Genomic DNA, 22,916 nt, shown 5'->3' with positions numbered 1-22,916 from the left:
CAGGGGAAGTTTTTACTCCAACCTGCTAATGTCAAATCACAACTGATAAGATCATAAGATCATAAGTGATATGGGCAGAATTAGGCCATTTGGCCCATCAAGTTACTCCACCATTCAATCATGGCTGATCTATCTCTCCCTCCTAACCCCATTCTCATGCCTTCTCCCCACAACAATAGATAATAGACAATAGGTGCAGGAGTAGGCCATTTGGCCCTTCGAGCCAGCACAGCCATTCAATGTGATCATAGCTGATCATCCCCAATCAGTACCCCATTCCTGCCTTCTCCCCATATCCCCTGACTCTGCTATTTTTAAGAGCTCTATCTAGCTATCTCTTGAAAGCATCCAGAAAACCTGCCTCCACCGCCCTCTGAGGCAGAGAATTCCACAGACTCAACACCCTCTGTGAGAAAAAGTGTTTCCTAGTCTCCGTTCTAAATGGCTTACTCCTTATTCTTAAACTGTGGACCCTGGTTCTGGACTCCCCCAACATCGGGAACATGTTTCCTGCCTCTAGTGTGTCCAAGTCCTAAACAATCTTATTTGTTTCAATGAGATTACCTCTCATCCTTTTAAACTCCAGTGTACAAGCCCAGCTGCTCCATTCTCTCAGCATATGACAGTCCCGCCATCCCAGGAATTAACCTTGTAAACCTACGCTGCACTCCCTCGATAGCAAGAATGACCAAAACTGCACACAATACTCCAGGTGTGTTCTCACTAGGCCTCTGTACAACTGCAGAAGGATCTCTTTGTTCCTATATTCAATTCCTCTTGTAATAAAGGCCAACATGCCATTCGCTTTCTTCACTGCCTGCTGTACCTGCATGCTTACTTTCATAGACTGACTTTCAAGGACCCCAGATCCCGTTGTACTCTCCTTTTCCCAACTTGACTCCATTTAGATAGTAATCTGCCTTCCTGTTTTTGCTACCAAAGTGGATAACCTCACATTTATCCGCATTAAACTTCATCTACAATACAATACAATTATTGTCATTTGAGCCTCAGTGAGGCTCAAACGAAATTCTGTTTCCACAGCCATACAAACAAAGACAATTCCTAGACATACACACAATTTAGTTCACACAAACATCCATCACAGTGAACCTACTGTGATGGAAGGCAAAGTCTTTTCTCTCCCCTGTTCTCCATGTCTCTCCCGATGTCCAAGCCCCAGGCGGGCGATGATAAGTCCCACGGCCATTTTAGGCCGTGCCGGGCGATTTACGGCCCCGCTCCCGGTCCAAATGTCACAAAGTTGGAGCCCCCGGCGGGCGCTGGAATGTCCCACGGCCATGAAGCCGTGCCGGGTGATGTACGACCCCACTCCGGGTCGTTCCAACACCGCGACACGGGCTGGAGAAGTCGCGTTGCGGGAGCTCCGGGAAGCGGTCTTTCCCCCCGGACCCGCGAGCTCCCGATGTCCCAGTCCACCGGACCTGCGGCTGCGTTGCTGGAGCCTCCGAGCCCCAGGAGTCGATTCGCAGCAGCGAGTCACCACCGCTCCCCACGTTCCGAGGCCGGCCAGCCCCACGATGGTGAGTAGTCCGCAGCTCCGCATTCTCCCGAGCCCCCGGGTCGTTCAGGCTGGTGACCGCTCCACGGTGCTAGGCCCCAATGACAACGGAGACCCGACAGGGAAAAGGTCGGGTCTCCCGGACAGGGAAGAGATTTAAACAGTTTCCCCCTCCCCCCCCCCCGCCCCCCACATATACACATTTAAAACCAATATTAAAAAATACCAACACTACATTTAACTAGACAAAAAATAAAAAAAAAGACAGACAGGCTGTAGGGGCCGCTGCAATGGGTGAGTCGCGCCGCCACACTTCTGCCATGCATCTGCCCACTCCCCCAACCTGTCCAAGTCACCCTGCATTCTCATAGCATCCTCCTCACAGTTCATACTGCCACCCAGCTTTGTGTCATCTGCAAATTTACTAATGTTACTTTGAATCCCTTCATCCAAATCATTGATGTATATTGTAAATAGCTGCGGTCCCAGCAACGAGCCTTGCGGTACTCCACTAGTCACTGCCTGTCATTCTGAAAGGGACCCGTTAATCCCTATACTTTGTTTCCTATCTGCCAACCACTTCTCTGTCCATGTCAGCACTCTACCCCAATACCATGTGCCCTAATTTTGCCCACTAATCTCCTATGTGGGACCTTATCAAATGCTTTCTGAAAGTCCAAGTACACTACATCCACTGGCTCTCCCTTGTCCATTTTCCGAGTTACATCTTCAAAAAATTCCAGAAGATTAGTCAAGCATGATTTCCATGCTAAATCCAGAATTGCCTTCTCCCTGGTAGGCTCCAATACAAGCTGTTCAAAGAATCCATCACGAAGGAACTCTACAAAGTCCCTTTCTTGGGGTCCAGGACCAACCTGATTTTCCCAGTCTACCTGCATGTTGAAATCTCCAATAACAACCACAGCATTACTTTTGCTACATGCCAATTTTAACTCCCGATTCAACTTGCGCCCTATGTCCTGGCTACTGTTTGGGGGGCCTGTAGATTAGTCCCATTAGGGTTTTTGTAGCCTTATAATTCCTTAGTTCTATCCATACTGACTCCACATCTCCTGTTTCAATGTCACCCCTTGCAAGGAACTGAATTTCATTCCTCACCAACATGGCAACCCCACCCCCTCTGCCCACCTGTCTGACTTTTCGATAGGAGGTATACCCTTGAATATTCAGTTCCCAGCCCTGGCCCTCTTGCAGCCATGTCTCAGTAAATCCCACAACATCATACTTGTCAGTTTCTAACTGAGCCTCAAGCTCGTCCACTTTATTCCTTACTCTTCGCGCATTCATATACAGCACTTTGACCTCCGTATTCACTTCCCCCCTCGCACCGCTCGCAATTGGCCCTAACCTTACTCTGTTGTACATTCTCGAGCTTTCCTTCCCATTAATTTGAGAATCTTTTGTAATTTTTCCTGGAGCCACTTCCCCTTCAACTCCATCTTTATACTCCCAATTTGTCAATCCCTCCCCCCCACTATTTAGTTCAAACCCACACGTGTAGCCCTAGCAAACCTGCTTGCCAGAATGTCGGTCCCCCTCCAGTTAAGGTGTAACCCGTCCCTTTTGTACTGGTCACCCCTACCCCAGAAGAGATCCCAGTGGTCTATAAATCTAAATCCTTGCACCAGCCCCTCAGCCACACATTCAGACCCCCTACCTCTGACAGATTTTCGGTACCAGAGGTAAAATTGGTAACTGTGCATGAGCTGCGACTGGCTGAAAAAGGGATAATATATTCCAAAGATAGACACAAAATATTGGAGCAACTCAGCGGGACAGGCAGCATCTCTGGAAAAAATGAATCGGTGACATTTTAGGTCGGAACCCTTCCTCAGACTGACAGGACAAAACAGGGCCAGCAACAGATGACCTCAGAAAAGGTGGTGTCCATAATGGCCCATTGTTGGCTGGGGTAGATGTGCTAATGACAGGAAAACAAGGGTGTGAACAGTGGAACTAGTAGGATGCCAAGTGTGGGGGAAGGGAGAGGGGGCGTGGTTCAAGAAATGCATGAGTTACTAGAAATTAATTAATTTTCATTCTGCTATGTTGTAAACTGCCCAAGCGAAATATTTCAAGTAACTCCTGCATTTCTTATTCTAGGAATTTAAAGTTGTTGACCATCACTACAGCAGTTCCACTGATGAGGACATGGTTGTGTTCACCCCCTTATTTCATTAGTTCAACAACTAACTATTTCGTCCTAGCCTCTGAGATTCTCTGTTGACTTTTCTCAATTGTAAATTTATCCAAGTCTTCAGACCTATAATTGATTAATACTGTCTTATATATCTTCCATTTCATTTTAAAGCCCCCCAGCCCATTACCACCAAACATCTTTAATTATCTATGGCAGAACCATTGTTCCCTTTGGAATCTTTCCATTTTTTCAGACTTATTTTTGCTATTAATCATGTACTAACTACATAAGAGACACTGCGTGTCCATCATCTTCCTGTTAATATATTTAACCAGTCCATTTATCCAGTATCCTCATTCTTTTGTAATTCTCCATCGTTAAATTTAAGAACACAGTTTCAGACCCAAGTTTCCCATTCTCAAACTGAATCCAAAATATTAGCATGCTATGATCACTACTCCACTGCATTCTACTCTGATTGTATGTATTTAATTAGATTTGTTACACATTACCAGATCACAAATAACCTGTTCTCGGATTGGGTGCATACCCTGTTGCTCTAGGAAATAATCATAAATTCACTCTATGAATTCATTCTCCTGGCTATCATTTCCAATTTAATTAAAGCAATCTACAAGGTTAATGCATTATCTTTCTCATGACTGCATTATTCTATCCCAATGTTGAAGAAGCAGTTAGACAGGTACATGGATAGGACAGGTTTGGAGAGATAAGGGTCAAATGCGGGCAGGTGGGACTAGTATAGCTGGGACACAGTGGATGGTGAGGTCAAGATGGGCAGAAGGGCCTGTTTCGACGCTGTATCACTCTATAACTCCATGACACTAAACCTCCAGCTACTGAATAATTGCCGGACTGGTGTGATAGAAACATAGAAACATAGAAATTAGGTGCAGGAGTAGGCCATTCGGCCCTTCGAGCCTGCACCGCCATTCAATATGATCATAGCTGATCATCCAACTCAGTATCCTGTACCTGCCTTCTCTCCATCTCTTAACAGTCTCCATACCCCTGATCCCTTTAGCCACAAGGGCCACATCTAACTTCCTCTTAAATATAGCCAATGAACTGGCCTCAACTATCTTCTGTGGCAGAGAATTCCAGAGATTCAACACTCTCTATGTGAAAAATGTTTTTCTCATCTCGGTCCTAAAAGATTTCCCCCTTATCCTTAAACTGTGACCCCTTGTTCTGGACTTCCCCAACATCGGGAACAATCTTCCTGCATCTAGCCTGTCCAACCCCTTAAGAATTTTGTAAGTTTCTATAAGATCCCCCCTCAATCTTCTAAATTCTAGGGAGTACAAGCCGAGTCTATCCAATCTTTCTTCATATGAAAGTCCTGACATCCCAGGAATCAGTCTGGTGAACCTTCTCTGCACTCCCTCTAGAACAAGAATGTATTTTCTCAGATTAGGAGACCAAAACTGTACGCAATACTCCAGGTGTGGTCTCACCAAGACCCTGCACAACTGCAATAGAACCTCCCTGTTCCTTCACTGCCTGCTGCACCTGCATGCCTACTTTCAATGACCGGTGTTCCATGACACCCAGGTCTCGTTGCATCTCCCCTTTTCCTAATCGGCCACCATTCAGGTAATAGTCTACTTTCCTGTTTTTGCCACCAAAGTGGATAACCTCACATTTATCCACATTATACTGCATCTGCCATGCATTTGCCCACTCACCCAGCCTATCCAAGTAACCTTTCAGCCTCCTAGCATCCTCCTCACAGCTAACGCTGCCCCCCAGCTTCGTGTCATCCGCAAACTTGGAGATGTTGCATTCCATTCCCTCGTCCAAATCATTAATATATATTGTAAATAGCTGGGGTCCCAGCACTAAGCCTTGCGGTACCCCACTAATCACTGCCTGCCATTGTGAAAAGGACCCGTTTACTCCTACTCTTTGCATCCTGTTTGCCAGACAGTTCTCTATCCACATCAATACTGAACCCCCAATACCATGTGCTTTAAGTTTGTATACTAATCTCTTATGCGGGACCTTGTCGAAAGCCCTCTGAAAGTCCAGATATAACACATCCACTGGTTCTCCCTTATCCACACTACTAGTTACATCCTCGAAAAATTCTATAAGATTCGTCAGACATTTCAACACGCAGAAACGCTAGACCGCAGAGCGTGGTGGTTTCACCTACCGGGATACAGCCCTTCCTTTTGTCAAAAGCATTTACATGAGGCACTGCCTCAAGAAAACGGCATCCATTATCAAGGATTCCCCACCATCCGGGCGATGTCCTCTTCTCGTTGCTACTGTGATACTGAAACCTGAAGTCCCACACCACCATAGGTGGCTTTACAACAGAATATCATCTAGTCCTTTCCATTTATTGTTTACCCATGCAACTGATTTAGCAATAATTACAAAGACATACCTACAACTACTGGGTTCTTGAATCAACCTACATGATAATAATCCTACCTTGGCAATGGAACACTGGGGACCACCTTTTGCATTATCATAGACTTGTTTTCTAATTATTTTTTGCAGTCAAAACATCTTGTTTTTTTCCCCATTTTTTTTTACTGCTTGTAGAGTTTATATATAACATATTTAATTTACATAAAATGTATGCTTTAGTGCTTTGTTGAGTATGTGATTATGATATTGCTGCAAGCGGTTTCATCGTAGTTGTGCCTCACTGTACTTATGCATATGACAATAAATGACCTATTATAACGATTGGTCGGCCAATTATAACAAATCTGCTGGAGGTATATGATGCGAGAGCATTCTATCACATTTTCTGCTTGAACTGCTCTTACACTTAACAGTCGGTTTCCCAAATGTAATCCTGAAATCATAGCTTCAGCATTTAATGTCCTTTTTTTCTGGTTGAGAAAGGAGAAGTAATACATTGTTGCATCATGAAATATTTTTGTGCTCATAGAAGTGTCTCCATCTGATCATTCTGAATTATGTGGAGATCAAAGAAATCAATTACAGGTTAGGGTGCTCCATGGAGTGTACTGTACATTGACAATATTGGATATCAGGAAGAAGGTCAGGTAGACCAATAATGAAGCAATGAAGAGATAGATAGCATGCAACAGCAGCACATATTACACTGAATTTCAGGGAATTTTTGCCATTTGGCTGAACGATCACATAATGGCGATGTGAGATTAGGTTTAAATATAGCAGTTGTGGGAAATGAGACAGGTGATATTATCCATGAGCATTTCTTCCTGCCCTCGATGTAATTGAATCTGCAAAAATCTACAGTTTGGCGGCCATATTTGAATCATTTCTTTGTCAATATCAGAATTTCAACAGCAACTCACATTTTCCTTTTACATCGGAAGCTACTGCATTTTTGTTGCGGCCCTGTGGCTCGGTGGCGCTGTGGTAGAGTTGCTGCCTAACAGCGCTTGCAGCGCCGGAGACCCAGATTCGATCCCGACTATGGGTGCTGTCTGTACGGTGTTTGTACGTTCTCCCTGTGACCACGTGGATTTTTTCCGAGATCTTCGGTTTCTTCCCACACTCCAAAGACATACAGGTTTGTAGGTTAATTGGCTTGGTATATGTGTAAATTGTTCCTAGTGTGTGTAGGATAGTGTTAATGTGCGCGGGGATCGCAGGTCGGCGTGGACTTGGTGGGGCGGAGGGCCTGTTTCCGCGCTGTATCTCTAAACTAAATTAAACTATCATGCCTTTGCATTCTACCTTAAATCCTGCGCAAAGGTTAACATTATATCTGGACCTTAGTTAATAAAATGAGCTTTATTCGATCATTGTAGAAAAATGTATTGATAGTCTAAATGAAAACTCTGTTACATTTCAGAGGCTGGAAACTATATGTCATTTGGTGATTCTAACTGATAATAAAAGTGGGTGCCTTCATCTAATAAATCATATCGGAACCCAGATGATCATGAGCATTTTTATTTTCTGCTATGCTGAACTGTTTTGGGTAAGATATGAAGAGGTCTTGTCTTTTCGCACATTTTTAATACCTGCATGGAACAAGACAATAAATCTATTTTTAATAAACAGATTAAATGGATCAACTTTGAATTTACAAGCAAATAACAAAATGGAAATTTGAGTGATTTTGAAATATAGTCTGAGAACTTGCCAAGCATGGAATTTCATTAGTGGTAATGAAAACGCAGCAGCTAATCGTGATTTGCCTGCAGTAACGATGCCTCTAGTCGCTAATGATGCAGTTAACCAACATACATGTCAAAAAGTTTGTTAAATGCGGAGGTGGCGTTTGCCATATTTTTGGATAATATTGAAGTTCAAAGGCAAAAAATTTTAGTTTATTAATTTGAATACAGATATACCATGGCTACGTCTTAATGAGCCAAGCATGAAATGTTGCTGTTTCACTGGCTCATCCTGCCAATTTACAATTGGAAAACAATGTTAGAGGTAGCCAGGATGCAAGCAGCGTCAGTAAATTACACACATATAAATGCACTGCTGGATATGTTACAAAATGAACAATTGTCACGTACTATTTTACAAAATGGAGAAGTGATTAGGTATCATGGGACTTGACCACATTAAACTTCCTGGGTCAGAGACAGAAGTGACCAGCTGGGCATCTGCTTACCAGTTAATAAGCACCGTCCAGTGACTACTTCTGGTATCATAAGAACATAAGGTATAGAAGCTAAATTAGGCTATTCAGCCCATCAAGTCTGCTTTGCCATTTGAACATGGTTGATCATAGGCAATACACAGAAAGAATTTATGTTGAATTCATGTTGAAATGATTTTGCGACTTTTGTGACTCTCTTTCTTTTTATTGCAAGTGTCATCGCTCAAACTCAGCTAAGTTAACAGAACATCCTATACTATAAGCAGGCATTTTGGATTTAACAACAGTATCTAGAAACAAATACGAATAAAGGTAATTGCAAATGGTACTCTCAGTTCTTAAAGATACATCAAATGGCAAATATATCAAACAACATCAAACCTGCAGAAAACATCAACCATTTATAAATAACCATTAATATTTTATTAATAACATTTACATGTGTGATAAATACTTGTACAAAAACAAATATACAATTATTCCTAGACAAGGGTGGGAGATTGCATCCTTCACATGGTCCACCCTGTTTCGACTAATGCAATCAACCCGACGTGCACAAACAAAAAGATCAAAGAGAACGTTGACCTACAACTTTAGGCTGTGCATGCCATACACAAGAAAATAGGATTCCTAGACACATATTTAAACAAATATTAATTTGTTCATAAGATAGACACAAAAAGCTGGAGGAATTCAGCGGGACAGGCAGCATCTCTGGAGAGAAGGAATGGGTGACGTTTCGGGTCGAGAGCCTTCTTCAGACTGGTTAGGGATAAGGGAAACGAGATATAGACGGAGAGAAATCAAATACATATAAATGGAATTCCATATGGTAATATTGATTTCTCTCACCAGGTAGCCCCGGCATTCACTCTCTCTATCCCTTGCCCCACCCAAGTCGCACTAGCTTCTCGTTTTCACCCTACAAACAGCTAACAATGGCCTGTTTCCTTTATCATGATTACTTATTTGCATTTCTTTTATTCATTGTTCTTTGTCTCTCCACATCATCGTCTATATCTCTCCTTTCCCTTATCACTTACCAGTCTTAAGAAGAGTCTCAACCTGAAATGCCACCCATTCCTTCTCTCCAGAGATGCTGCTTGGCCCGTTGAGTTACTCCAGCTATTTGTGTCTATCTTCGGTTTAAACCAGCCTTTGCAGTTCCTTCCTACACATTCATTTATTCATGATTTTAGTCTTTTCAACTACAAAATTCATAATTACTGTAAATAAGCAAACTACACAATCTGGAGTTCAAGATCAGTACCCATATTATAACGGTACAACAGGTCGTTAGTTGTTAGTTCATCGTTACCGCTTCCAAGACTGACTAGTATAGGAAGTGGGTGTTAGTATGAATCATACAGTAAGGTGGGGTTAGTGATGCTATTCTACTATGATTGGTTCACGTGCATTAACCAATCTACATCCTTCCCCGTAAAGAGTGAATATAGTTAAACACAAGAATTCAAACATACTCGCCATATCTGTCAGGCTGTCTACTAATACGGCCCAAATGCGTACGGACCAAGCCCTCTCCCCCTTCGCCAGAAAAGTTAGAGGGAAGCGGCGAACCTGGAAGTGAAAAAGCAGCAGGTGCAGATTAGACGCTGAACTGGAAGGTCTCTTCCCACGGGCCCTGCAAACGACGGCGAAATGGTTCATCTTTTGACAGTAATTGCAAGGCTTTCCGTAAGCCGGACAAGCAGCTCACCCCTTGTTGTGGAAGTAGTTACAATTAGGGTGCTCACTGGCGAATCCCCGATTAGCCGGTTGAGAGGGCTCAGTCATAAATCTTCTGTTATCGGTCGGTGTTTGTAGTCTGTTGAAACCCGTCAGGTTTACGGTCCTCTTCTCAGAGTCAAGCTGTTCGCTTAATGGAGCAACAATCTCAGACATTCGACAGGCATGTATTGCTTGATCAAGGGTTAAATCAGCATTCCGCAGTAACTCAGTCCTGACCTTCTGATCAGCCATACCGGATACCAGTTTGTCTCTTATCAGTTCATTCGTCATGGTTTGGAATTGGCACCTTTGAGCCATATATTTTAAATCACAAATAAATCTCTCTACCGGCTCATCAGGAAGCTGGTGTCTTGCAAAGAATTTGGCTCTTTCTAAAATACGGTTCGACGGTAGGTTGCATAGTTCACGGAATTTATGCAGTAAAACATTAGGGTCACGCATAGACTCGGCAGGCACAACTACCTGATCGTTGTCATCATGGACAGCTGGTGCGTATTCAAAAGTCCGAGCTCTCATCATGGCTTCGGATCCCGCCTGGTTAAGTAAGAGGGAAGCCTTGACAGCGTCTGGTTCATTTCGATGGATGATATTGATGTAGTGTTCATAATCAATCTCAAAGAGCCTCCATCTTTCGCCAATGTCAGAATCGAAGATAAGCTGTGCAGGCTTTCTGCATGATTGAGCCATAGTGAAGCAAGTGATCCTATTCTACTATGATTGGTTCACATGCAATAACCAATCTACAATTACAATCTTTACCTAACATCTCTGAAGTGTTTGCTACATGCTTTAGGGTTTGCCACCTTGAGCCTGAGGCATGCATAAGCTCTGTTCTCTATCTAATGCTTGATTTCAAATGGACGTGCTCTTGTGTAATGTGTATTATACAATGACGGCTGCAAGACCATCTTGAACAGGCGTTAGAACCTGGGTATCCTCATGATATTCATGGAGAGCCTCCCAGCTTTTGCACTCATGTAACCTGTATCATTCTGCCATCAGCACATTCACTTCATTTTACAGTGAACCCATTGTGGGGCAACCTCTGTGACGAAGATCCCTCTGCCATTACTGACTCTATGCGCCTATTGTTTGTTTGCATCTCAGTGATACTGCCTCACCATGTCCCTGTCGGTGGCCATCAGCTTGCCCATTTGAACATCAACTTCATTGCATTAACCTACTTCCTTCAAGTTTTTGTAACTGCATCTGGTTGATGTGTCATTTCAAGATGAAGCCAAAGAGTTCAATATACCTCTGTTAGATCACCCCTTGGCTCCTTTACCATATATGTCCTATTCCTACTTCCCAAATTGCATCTCATTGCACTTATCAGTATTAAAAATCTAAAGAACCATTTCTGCATGAAATATCACCTCTCCATTTCCTCCACAGATCCAACCTGGCATGTTGAGTTGTTCCGGCATTTTGCAGTGTTTTGCTCAAGATACCAACACTAGCAGTCTCGTAAGGGCCTGTCCCACTTAGCCGATTTTTTAGGCGACTGCCATAGTTGTAGCAGGTCGCCGAAAAACCGGCAACTGGACCCCTCCAAGACAATGTCTACGACAAGCCACAACAACCTACGACCTAGTCGACGTAAAACTACGGCATGCTACCAACAACCGGCGACCCATTAGGACGTCCACCTATGACCATACCTACATCAATCTACGTCTACCCACGACAAGCTACGACAAGCTAAGACCCTGTCGGTGACAACTGAAGACAACTGAAGACAATTCAGTCACCGGTACCTGTCGCCAGTTGACGTAGGTTGACGTAGGTAGTCGCCAATAGAATTCACCGAATTCAGCACCTGTGACAACCTACGTCATCCTGGTGACAACCTACAGCAGCACCTACATCAGGAGAAGTCAAGTTATGCTCATTGGCATCGTCAACTATCGCCGACTGTCGCTGAAAAATTATGAACATGTTGAAAATCCAGCGGTGACCAGAAAGACGCTACGACTCTTTGGGCGACTTTGGAGACCATACAGGTGATACCCCTGCGACCATGTCGCTTGTAGTCATCTAAAAAATTGCCTAATTGGGACAGGCCCTTTATGTCTCCATTTTGTTGCTCCGCTGCGATTTCTGCACAAAGTACGGATACTTTGAAGAAGTTCTTCTCCCTCTCAAAGTTCCGTGAGACCCTGTTTCACTTCACCACCCCTATGACTCCTGCTGCTCTCCTGCTCTTCAACCATGTTCTGACCCAGACTCGCTACTGTAGCCACATGTCTTTCATCAGCATTCCCTAAGATACAAAAACGTATAAGATCATTAAAAAAGTCAACTTAGATCGGAGGAAATAATTCTCAAGGTGAAGAAGAAAATGGCTTCATTGATTGATTGTCAAAGCAACCAATAGTACAGAAGCATTCAAAGAACAAGTACAAAACCAAGATATTTCTAAAGCTACATTATACTATAGAAGGCAAGAATGCTTTGATATCAGTGACAATGAAACTGTGCCATCATAGAAACCTAGAAACATAGAAAATTGGTGCAGGAGTAGGCCATTTGGCCCTTCGAGCCAGCACCGCCATTCAATATGATCATGGCTGATCATCTAAAATCAGTACCTCGTTCCTGCTTTTTCCTACATATCCCTTGATTCCGTTAACCCTAAGAGCTAAATCTAACTCTCTCTTGAAAACGTCCAGTGAATCTGGGTGAAAACGGTTTTCCTCATCCTCATCATCTTTACGTAAGAAAGGGAAAAACCATTGTGGGAGTAAGAAAGATCCTTAACTGTTGCCCCAGGTCTGAAGAAGGTTCCTGACCCAAGATGTCACATGTCCATTCCCTTCCGAGATGCTGCCTGACTTACCCCCCGTATTTTACGTTTTGTTTAAGGTTAAGGTTAAGGTTAAGGTTTCCGTGCATTTCCCGGAGGTTCCCAGAGGTTTTTGTCAGTCTCCCTAATGGTCGAAAGTGGTTTCCGCTTCTTCTATATTCACAACTAGTCGAAGCCGATTGCGAAGCTAGTTGTAGGTGGTTGCCGGAGGTTGCAGGTGGTTGCCGGAGGTTGCAGTTACCTGCAACCTCCGGCAACCACCTTCAACTAGCATCGCAACCGGTTTCGACTAAAAAATTACCGATTTTTTAAACGGCAACCTATTTTTAGTCGCGGCCGGTTTTGAACATTTTGAAATAATCGCCGGAACATAGAACAAGCGGAAACCACTTTCGACCATTAGGGAGACTGACAAAAACCTCCGGGAACCTCCGGGAACAGCACGGAAACCTTGGGTGGGGCGCAAAGTCTCCAGAGGTTTCCGTTCAGGTTTCCTAAGTGGGACAGGGGCATAAGTGGGACAGGGGCATTAATGTTTCACCAAAATTACATGTGTCCCCCAGCAGCAATATTATATTTGTTACATTCTCCTCTGTTCATATCTTCTACAAAATAATTTGCATTAAGAGCCGCATTCAATCAAATCATTGAGTCAACTTGTATTTCTCAGCTTCCCCATAGAAACATAGAAACATAGAATATAGGTGCAGGAGTAGGCCATTCGGCCCTTCGAGCCTGCACCGCCATTCAATATGATCATGGCTGATCATCCAACTCAGTATCCTGTACCTGCCTTCTCTCCATACCCCCTGATCCCTTTAGCCACAAGGGCCACAAGGACCACATCTAACTCCCTCTTAAATATAGCCAATGAACTGGCCTCAACTACCTTCTGTGGCAGAGAATTCCAGAGATTCACCACTAGATCTCACATGTCCATTTCCCCGCTTTCTCACCACACGCGGAGCCCCTGTCCCACTTAAAAACTCAAAGTAGCTGGTTCTTTAATTAACCGGATCTTGTCTCCTGTTTCACTCAGAAACAGCTACACCTCAAACTCAATGCCATGACTGTATCAGTGCCTCTCTTTGCTGTTGCTGCAAGTATAACACTCAAACAAGGCAGAGCTAACCACTGAATATATTGAATGATGGAGGCAACTTAAATTAGACAGTAGTGTCTGGCACAATGATGCATCAAGTCATGCCATATGATGCACACGACTCTTAAATGTACACTAGCACAGTGACACAGTGACATATGGCACAGATCTATAAACAGGCAGTGATAGGATAGACAGAACTTGTACAGAAGCACAATTTAAACTAGGTAGTTAACAGACCACAATCACTTCAATGAGCTGTCTATTGAGCAGCACTGCATCAATTGGGGTCACAGAATCGTCATAAGAACAGCTTTGGAAAAGGAAGATTTTGGTTGAATATCATACAGGAATAACCAGTAGGAAAGCAATTGCTGGTACCTTTGTCATCGACAAGCAATCACAGTGTTTGTCAGAATTGTAGGAATAAGCCAGCAAAATACTATTTTGCATGGCCTGCTGCACCCTTTCAGAGAGTATGTGTAGACTTTTGTTTAAAAAAATGTCAATATCCTGGAACTGATTGATAATCACTCGACATGGAGTGAAGTGAAGCAAGTAGTTTCACTATTGAATGTAGTGTGTATGAAATGGTGTCAATATGCCTCAACTGAAGGGCTCATTTCTGACAATGCCTTTCAGATTTGATCTACTCTGTTCACATATATTATGAACTAAGCACCATTGAATACGCTTTTATACCTTTATGTAATCTGGCTTCAAGTGGAGCAGCCAAGAGGTCAGTAAGAATAGTTAAGAAAGCTCTCAAGAAAAAATTGTTGCAAGAAGAATTCTAAACCTTTTATAGCATGAGTAAAAAGAAGCACCAATGAGGATACAGGACCTCAGGTTGCAGCTAAGAGAAGCACTGGAACAGAGGCAGCACAAAGGATCAAAGATCCATCCAGGGAATGAATGATAACAGGATTCTTCAGGATAGGTTGATTTGTATTCACCTTGGACTTTGTTGTGTAAAGAGAATCTGCATTTCTGTTGCCTTTTGTTCTTTGTGGACATAAAAAACCTTGAGGAAGTCAGCCCCTGTCCCACTTAAAAAACCTGAACGGAAACCTCTGGAGACTTTGTGCCCCACCCAAGGTTTCCGTGCGGTTCCCGTAGGTTCCCGGAGGTTTTTGTCAGTCTCCCTACCTGCTTCCACTACCTGCAACCTCCAGCAACCACCTGCAACCTCCGGGAACCGCACGGAAACCTTAGGTGGGGCGCAAAGCGTCCAGAGGTTTCCGTTCAGGTTTCCTAACTGGGACAGGGGCATAACTCTTTAAAGCATTTTTTTGCAGCATGATCTGTTGTCATTATATATTTCTATCATCTGGTCTTCTTTATTTTTAACCAATGTTGAAACCCAAGAAAGGGAATGCACTATTATTTTTTACAGGAAAATAAATTACCAGCAAGAAATTCAAACCCCGTCTGTGTCAATTCTATCAATGTATTGATTACTATCTCACTGTGACATGAGATGAAGTGAGTAGTTTCTAATATCACTGTTCAGATAATGTTCCCAAACAACTGAGATTGCCACGGTAGTTTATGACATTTATACACAATATTATAACCCACTTTCCCTTTTGATTCACTGTGAATATTTGTTGGTCCTTATCAGTTAACTAGGATATTAAACAATCTGCCTATGGCCCTGCCAACAGATTTCATTGCCTAAGCGCTTCCAAGAACTGTCCAATAAAACAGAATCAATCATGTCAAAACTATGTCAAGATTGCTCAGTTTGAGTGTGCTGATGAAATGGTTGGAGTTGTTCAATTCTTTGCTATTTAAAGCAAGTTTTCATACAGTGTTGATCAATGCTCTGTGCCTATTCGTTTCTTAACCTTTCCTTTTCCCTTCCATTCTACTGTTATCTACTGTTATGAAATAAATAAGCAAGGATCAGTTTAGTTCCAACTAGCTTTATTGGTTGTTACACATGCATGGGATATTTGATTCCAAGAAAGCATAATATTTACAGCACCTGGGTTGAAAAATGTCACAAACATCTAGCAGGGTTCAGCAGTCACACAAGGACTTTTGAATTTTTCTCTAGTTATGTTTCAAAGATAAGAAAATCTGCCGTTTTCTTCTCTATTTCTTCTACTTTCTTTTACTCCTGTCTGCCTCACCCTCTCTTGTCTCGGAATCTCTTCGTCTCTGCCCTTCTTTATTTTACCCATTTTTATTCTTTGTTTTGGAACCTGATAAGCCATCATGTCACATATTAAATTAATTGTATCCATCCTTTCAACAGCCCAAATGTAAGTACACATTAGATTATTTCTAACTTCTGCTCCAGTCTGGGAAGCTTATTTCATCCGTTATCACATGCAGTTACATTCTGCTGGTATCCTAGCTAGTTAACAGACCAAACTCCCTCAAACTCGTATCAGGTGCAGATTTAACTGCATAAAGCCTGTTTCTATTCTACTGTTGCGATATATAACATATGGACACATAGCCAATGAATAATCCATGTCAGAGAGCCTTAAATTGTTTTCTATGTCTTGAAGTTCCAAAGGGTGGAACTGCAAATGAGCATGCTGTGTGACTGTGATGCTTTGGTCATATTAGATGACTATTTCTTACAACTTCCCATATTGAAGGGAGAAAATAATTAAGATTGGTCCCAGCCCGAAGCGTCACCTATCCATGTTCTCCAGTGGTGCTGCCTGACGCACTGAGTTACTCTAGCATTTTGTATCTTTTTTTTGTAAACCAGCATCTGCAGTTCCTAGCCTCTCTAATTGTGAGCTTGCTATTTCGTGATTGATGATTTTTTTAGAATATTATTCCTCTTTCACGGTGGTGCAGGAGTAGAGTTACTGCCTTACAGTACTTTCAGCATCAGAGACCCAGGCTCTTTACAGAGTTTGTATGTTCTCCCCGTGACCACTGAGATCTCTGAGATCTTCGGTTTCCTCCAACAGTCCAAAGATGTAGGTTTGTAGATTAATTGGCATGGTGTAGATGCAAAAATTGTCCCTGGTGTGTGCAGGATAGTGTTCTTCTTCCAGCCTAAAGTTGTAGTCACCAAACCACTACATCTACTACATCTATTTGTTTGTGCACATCGGGTCGATTGCATTAGTCGAAACAGGGTGGACCACGTGAAGGTTGCAATCTCCCACCCCAGGATAGTGTTACTATGTGGAGATCGTTGGTCGGTGCAGACTCGGTGGGCCAAAGGGCCTGTATCTCTACATTACACTATGCTACACTTTTGTAACTTTATGGCAAATAACAAATTATTATTATAAATGACACAGTTATACATTATGGGAACAAGCCCTTCAGCCCACCATATCCATTTGTACCATTCCCAATTATTATTTCATTATTATCTTTACACATAAAATAATTCGTTCCTTCAAAGCTCTTCGATACAACCTTAGCCCAGGGATATATTTTCTTATACGTTCCCAGACCTTCATGACCGGCAAATATTTAAGCTTTATTCTTTGTATGAAATACAACATTTTCATTATTTATCAACTGTGTTTCAATTACTTATTGTTTGATTAATATGATCCCAGTTGCAAAGTTTCCACTGCATTTTATCGATAATACAGCTGAGATGTTTAACCATGACAACAAAGGTGCATTTATAGTTTGATTTAAACACAAATTCATCTCAAATTTCATCTTCAACCTCCTAGACCTAGGAGTCAGTTCCCCCCTCTGCCACAGGATCCTTGATTTTCTGACCCACAGATCACAATCAGTGAGTATCGGTGACAATACATTCAATAATTCTCAACACTGGTGCCCTGCAAGCATGTGTTCTCAATCCCCTGCTATACTCCCTATACAGAGAGTGGTCAATCCAGCTCTAACTCCAACCACAAGTTTGCAGATGGCACCACTGCAGTGGGCCAGATCACAAACAATGATGATGCTGAGTACAGGGAGGAGATGGAGCTTAGTGACATGGTGTCTGGACAATAATTTCTCCCTCAACCTCAGTAAGAGGAAGGAGCTGGTTATCAGCTTCAAGAAATGTAGTGGAGTAAATGTCCCAATCAGCATCAATAATGCCGAAATGGAAATGGTTGAGAGCTTCAGGGTCCTTGGCATAAATATCACTAATGATCTGTCGTTGACCAACCTCATTGTGATAACTGCCAAGAAGGCACAGCAATCCTCTACTTCCTCAGAAGACGAAGGAAATTTGGCATGTCTCCAATGAATCTTGCAAACATCTACAGATGCACCATAGAAACCATACTGTTGGATTATATCAAAGCTTGAATTGGGAACAGCTCTCTACAAGATCACAAGAAATTGCCGAACGTTATGGATGTAGCTCAGTCCATCACACAAACCAGACTCACCACCATCTACATTTCACACTGCCGCGGGAAAGCAGCCAACATATTCAAAGACCTTTCCCACCCTGCTCATTCCTTTTCCCTGCTCTTGACAGGCAGAAGATACAGATGCTTGAAAACACGTGCAACTAGACTCAGGAACAGCTTATTCCCCTTTGTTATCAAGCTTCCAAATGGTTCTTTAATGAGCAAGGGTACAGTCCAATGTACCTCTGCCTTACAGGCATTGGAGATTGCCTCTGCAACTGGTGGCACTCCAATGCTGAGATCTATATTCTGCACTCTGTGTCTTTCTCCACCTCACATGTTGTACTTGAGTTTGGCTTGATTGTATGTATGTAAAGCTTTATCTGATTTGATTGGATAGCATGCAAAGCAAAGCTTTCACTGTGTACTTCGGGACACATGGCAATAATAAACGTAAACCTAAACAATCTCTGTCAGTAAGTGCATCTTCATAATATTTGTATGCTCTACCTTACATTAGTACCATTGGTCCAAGCCAGAACTCTCACCCAGTACACCCTGCCAGCGATTTGACCATGACAGGCTTTGCAACTAAACTTATAGAACAACACTCAAGATCATGGAATCATGTAGTGATACAGTGTGGAAACAGGCCCTTTGGCCCAACTTGCCCACACCAGCCAACATGTCGCAGCTACAACAGCCCCACCTGCCCACATTTGGCCCATATCCCTCCACACCTGTCCTATCCATGTACCTGTCTAACTGTTTCTTAAAAGTTGGGATAGTCCCTGCCTCAACTACCTCCTCTGGCAGCTCGTTCCATACGCCCATCACTATTATATTTCACCATTGCATGACAACACATCACAAACTGATAGCAGCGGCATCTATCTGACTAGGGACATACAGTATATAGATGCATTATCTTCCCTTCACCAATGCAGGGTAGCCCAGGTAGCAGGACATACTGTAAGTGACAGAAGAGGCCAAGCCACCTACGATCACACTACTTCCTGTAAACTTTGGCTATATTACAGAAAAACATCAAGCACCAGATGAATCAAAGCTGAATTAGTGCTGTGGACAGATCCTGGGAGGAGGTGGCGAGAGATTAGACATCAGTGGTAATCAGCCAGACTTCAAGTAGCTGATTATTCCTTTCAATAATGCTGGTAGGGAAGGGGGTGTGCCCTTGCTAATGCTGAATGTGTGTCCAAGCTGTGCAAAACTAGCAATTGGCCTTCTCTGCATTGCTGAGCTCCGGTTTGGCAGAGGTATTAGCACATTAGCATTGCTCACAGATTGACATTGTGATCTGTCTACTGTGCATACTTCCAGTGAGCATTATTAACAGATTCACTAAAGCCTGTGATATAAGGCAGCTCCTGCTACTCACACTACATATGTGCGCCTGTATAATATCCCATATGGAAACAAACATATTGGTAGCAGCCAACAACAGCTCCGAGGTCCACATGGCAAATCCTCTTCATCACCTCTGCAAAAAACTCAGTCAAATCCATTTGACATGATTTCCCATGCACAAAGCCATGCTGACTCGCCTTTATCAACCACTGCCTTTTCACAAAAAGACACAAAGTGCAGGAGTAACTCAATGGGTCAGGCATCATCTCTGGAGAACATGGATAGGTGACGTTTCGGGTCGGGACCCTTCTTCAGACTTGTCTTTACAAATGCTGGTAAACCTGTCCCTCAGAATCCTCCCCAATAATTTTTACACCACTTATGTTTGGCTCACCAGTCCATAGTTACCCGGCAGCCATTTTAAACAAAGGCACAATATTAGCCAACTTTGAGTCATTCGGCACCTCACCCATAGCTAAAGATAATGCACATATTGGATATGTGCAATATCTTTTCTAGAGTTCACTTGATCAGGTCACAGGGATATCTGTCTGTCTGTCTGTCTGTCTGTCTGTCTGTCTGTCTGTCTGTCTGTCTGTCTGTCTGTCTGTCTGTCTGTCTGTCTGTCTCTGTCTGTCTGTCTGTCTGTCTGTCTGTCTGTCTATCTGTCTGTAAAACTCTGATCTTGTGCTCTTCCGGTTTGCGCGGTCATTCTATTTGCACAAAAACGGTACACTATAGTGCTACGATTTTTCGCCATCTCACTCATCGTTCTCCTGTGCTGCGAGTGCACCAAGTTTTGTTCCATTCAGTGGTCTATCCTAAAAGTTAGCGAGGTTAAAACATGTTTAAAAACACGTGTGAGCAGATCGATCTCTTCTCCTGCCAGTCAGCGCAGCGTGGATTGGTCTTTTCTCCGGTCACTCCCCGGGACGGTCCACCCCTTCCTGCACAATCACATCTTTACTGGACCTGAGGAAGGCCGGTGGAGGTCTCCAACCGGACACAATTTTCGGAGGGACTGGAAGCAGCCCGGCCCAGCCCAGCACGGCGCGCCAGATGTCGCCAAACAGAAAATCTGATCCCGGCGGAGAATAACCAGCGATGTGCGACCAGCATCCAGCACCCGCTGTGAGTCCCCATCGCACTGCTAGCTCCAGCCCATTCCCCTAGAACCCTCCCCCCACCCACACACCACCTCCCCTCACAACACCCCTGCCCAAACAACCCCCTCCCCTACAAACCCCCTGCCCACCCACACCTCTCCCCCACGCCCCCGCCCACAAAACCCCTCCCCCTGCCCACACACCACCCTCCCCCTACAAACCCCCCTACCCCCACACTCCCTCCCCCCACATGGGTTGCGTTGGGGGACCAGGCCTCCTGTGTGACTGGGATTTAATGGGTCCCCATTAGTCTACTATATTACTAAAACTCTTATCTTGTTTGTTTGGATGTCTGTGAGTGTGTGTGTGTGTACGTGAGTGAGATCTTCAAATTACGCCAAAACGGTAAACGATAGCCCTACAATTTTGGCACTACATTACTCACAATTGTCCTGTGATGTATTTTCAACAGGTTTCGTTCACATTGATGTTATATTTTACAAGAGATTCAAGCGCCGACTGAGGGTAGGGGAAAGGAGAGGGAGGGAGAGGTGAGGGAGGAAATGGGGAATGCGAGGAGGACAAATGTTATTTAAACCTTATGTTCAGTGGGGGAGTGAGACAGGGGAGATGTGGGAGTGGGGGAGCAGAAGGATAGATGTGGTGGAGGGGGTAGGGAGGGGAGAGGGTTTATGGAAAGAGGGAAGGAGGGAGGGAGGGAGGGAGGGAGGGAGGGAGGGAGGGAGGGAGGGAGGGAGGGAGGGAGGGAGGGAGGGAGGGGAGGGAAATGGAGGGGAGGGAAATGTGAGAGGGAGTGGAGGAGGGGAGGAATAGAGGGGAGGAGGAGAGGGGAGAGAAGAGGGAGGGTGACAAGGAGGGGGAGGGAGTGTTGGGGATGAGGGGAAATGAGCCATGCCTGTGCAGTTGGGGGCTATGGGTGAGTGGTGGAATATTGTATAGGGGTAATGGGTTGCGTTGGGAGAATGGGTGAGTGGTGGAAACAGGTTGCGTTGGGGGAACGCGTGAGTTGTGGAATATTGCATTAGGGGAACATGGCCCAACGGGTCCCACTTGGTCTAGAATCTATATAATTAAAAGTATCATCTTGACCACTACCTGTCTGCCCTGTATATTGATATTAGAAAAAAACTCTACCATATATCGCTATGATTTTTGGCCATCTTACTCACAGTCCTCCTCCACTGAGGCAGCCCTGAGGATTTTTCCCATCGATTAAAAAAAACTTGAGATCAGCTGATTGGTCCTCTAACCAGTCAATCACCATGATGAAGATAACGTCCCCTTCCGGGGCAGGGGGGGGAGGGGGGGGAGGGGGGGGGGGGTTGGGCAGGACTATAAACCCTCAGATGCCTGGTCGTGAGTCAGCCACTCTGGAAGATCGCGAGGGAGAGGTCATAACTGTGATTCTGTGAATCAACTGAACTGTGAGTCTGCAATGTACTTGCAATAAATGAGTTGTTTGGCCTGCCCTGTGCTTGAAACTGCAATGGAAATAGAAATGAAATGAAAATTCAATGAGTTGTTTGACCTGCCCTGTGCTTGAAACTGCAATGGAAATGGAAATGCAATGAGTTGTTTGGCCTGCCCTGTGCTTGAGTGCAATGGAAATGGGAATGAAATGAAAATGCAATGAGCTGTTTGGCCTGGCCTATGCTTGAAACTGCAATGGAAATGGAAATGAAATGAAAAAGGAATGATAGGGGAAGGGTAGGGGAATGGAGGGGAGGGAGAGGTGAGAGGGAGTGGAGGAGGGGAGGAGGAGAGGGGAGAGAAGAGGGAGGGTGACAAGGAGGGGGAGGGAGTGTTGGGGATGAGGGGAAATGAGCCATGCCTGCGCAGTTGAGGGCTATGGGTGAGTGGTGGAATATTGTATAGTGGTAATGGGTTGCGGTGGGAGAATGGGTGAGTGGTGGAAACAGGTTGCGTTAGGGGAACGCGTGAGTTGTGGAATATTGCATTAGGGGAACGTGGCCCAATGGGTCCCACTGATTTTAGAAAAAAACTACCATATATCGCTATGATTTTTGGCCATCTTACTCACGGTCCTCCTCCACTGAGGCAGCCCTGAGGATTTTTCCGATCGATTAAAAAAAAATTGAGATCAGCTGATTGGTCCTCTCGCCAGTCAAGCACCATGATGAAGATAACGGGGGGGGGGGGGGGGTGGTGGGCAGGACTAT

At 44.0% G+C, this 22,916-nt stretch overlaps 1 long non-coding RNA gene across 1 annotated transcript; it reads left to right on the top strand.

Moving 5' to 3' along the window:
• The first annotated feature begins 3,417 nt into the window (after positions 1-3,417).
• On the top strand, positions 3,418-21,944 carry LOC116975595. The gene is made up of 3 exons (XR_004412678.1): positions 3,418-3,428; positions 11,794-11,798; positions 21,796-21,944. It is a non-coding gene; the product is annotated as an uncharacterized LOC116975595 (long non-coding RNA).
• The last annotated feature ends 972 nt before the right edge of the window (positions 21,945-22,916 follow it).

The sequence above is a fragment of the Amblyraja radiata genome, chromosome 1 (assembly GCF_010909765.2).
Source record: "Amblyraja radiata isolate CabotCenter1 chromosome 1, sAmbRad1.1.pri, whole genome shotgun sequence".
Taxonomy (NCBI): Eukaryota; Metazoa; Chordata; class Chondrichthyes; order Rajiformes; family Rajidae; genus Amblyraja; species Amblyraja radiata.
This window is presented reverse-complemented; position numbering and strand designations above follow the sequence as displayed.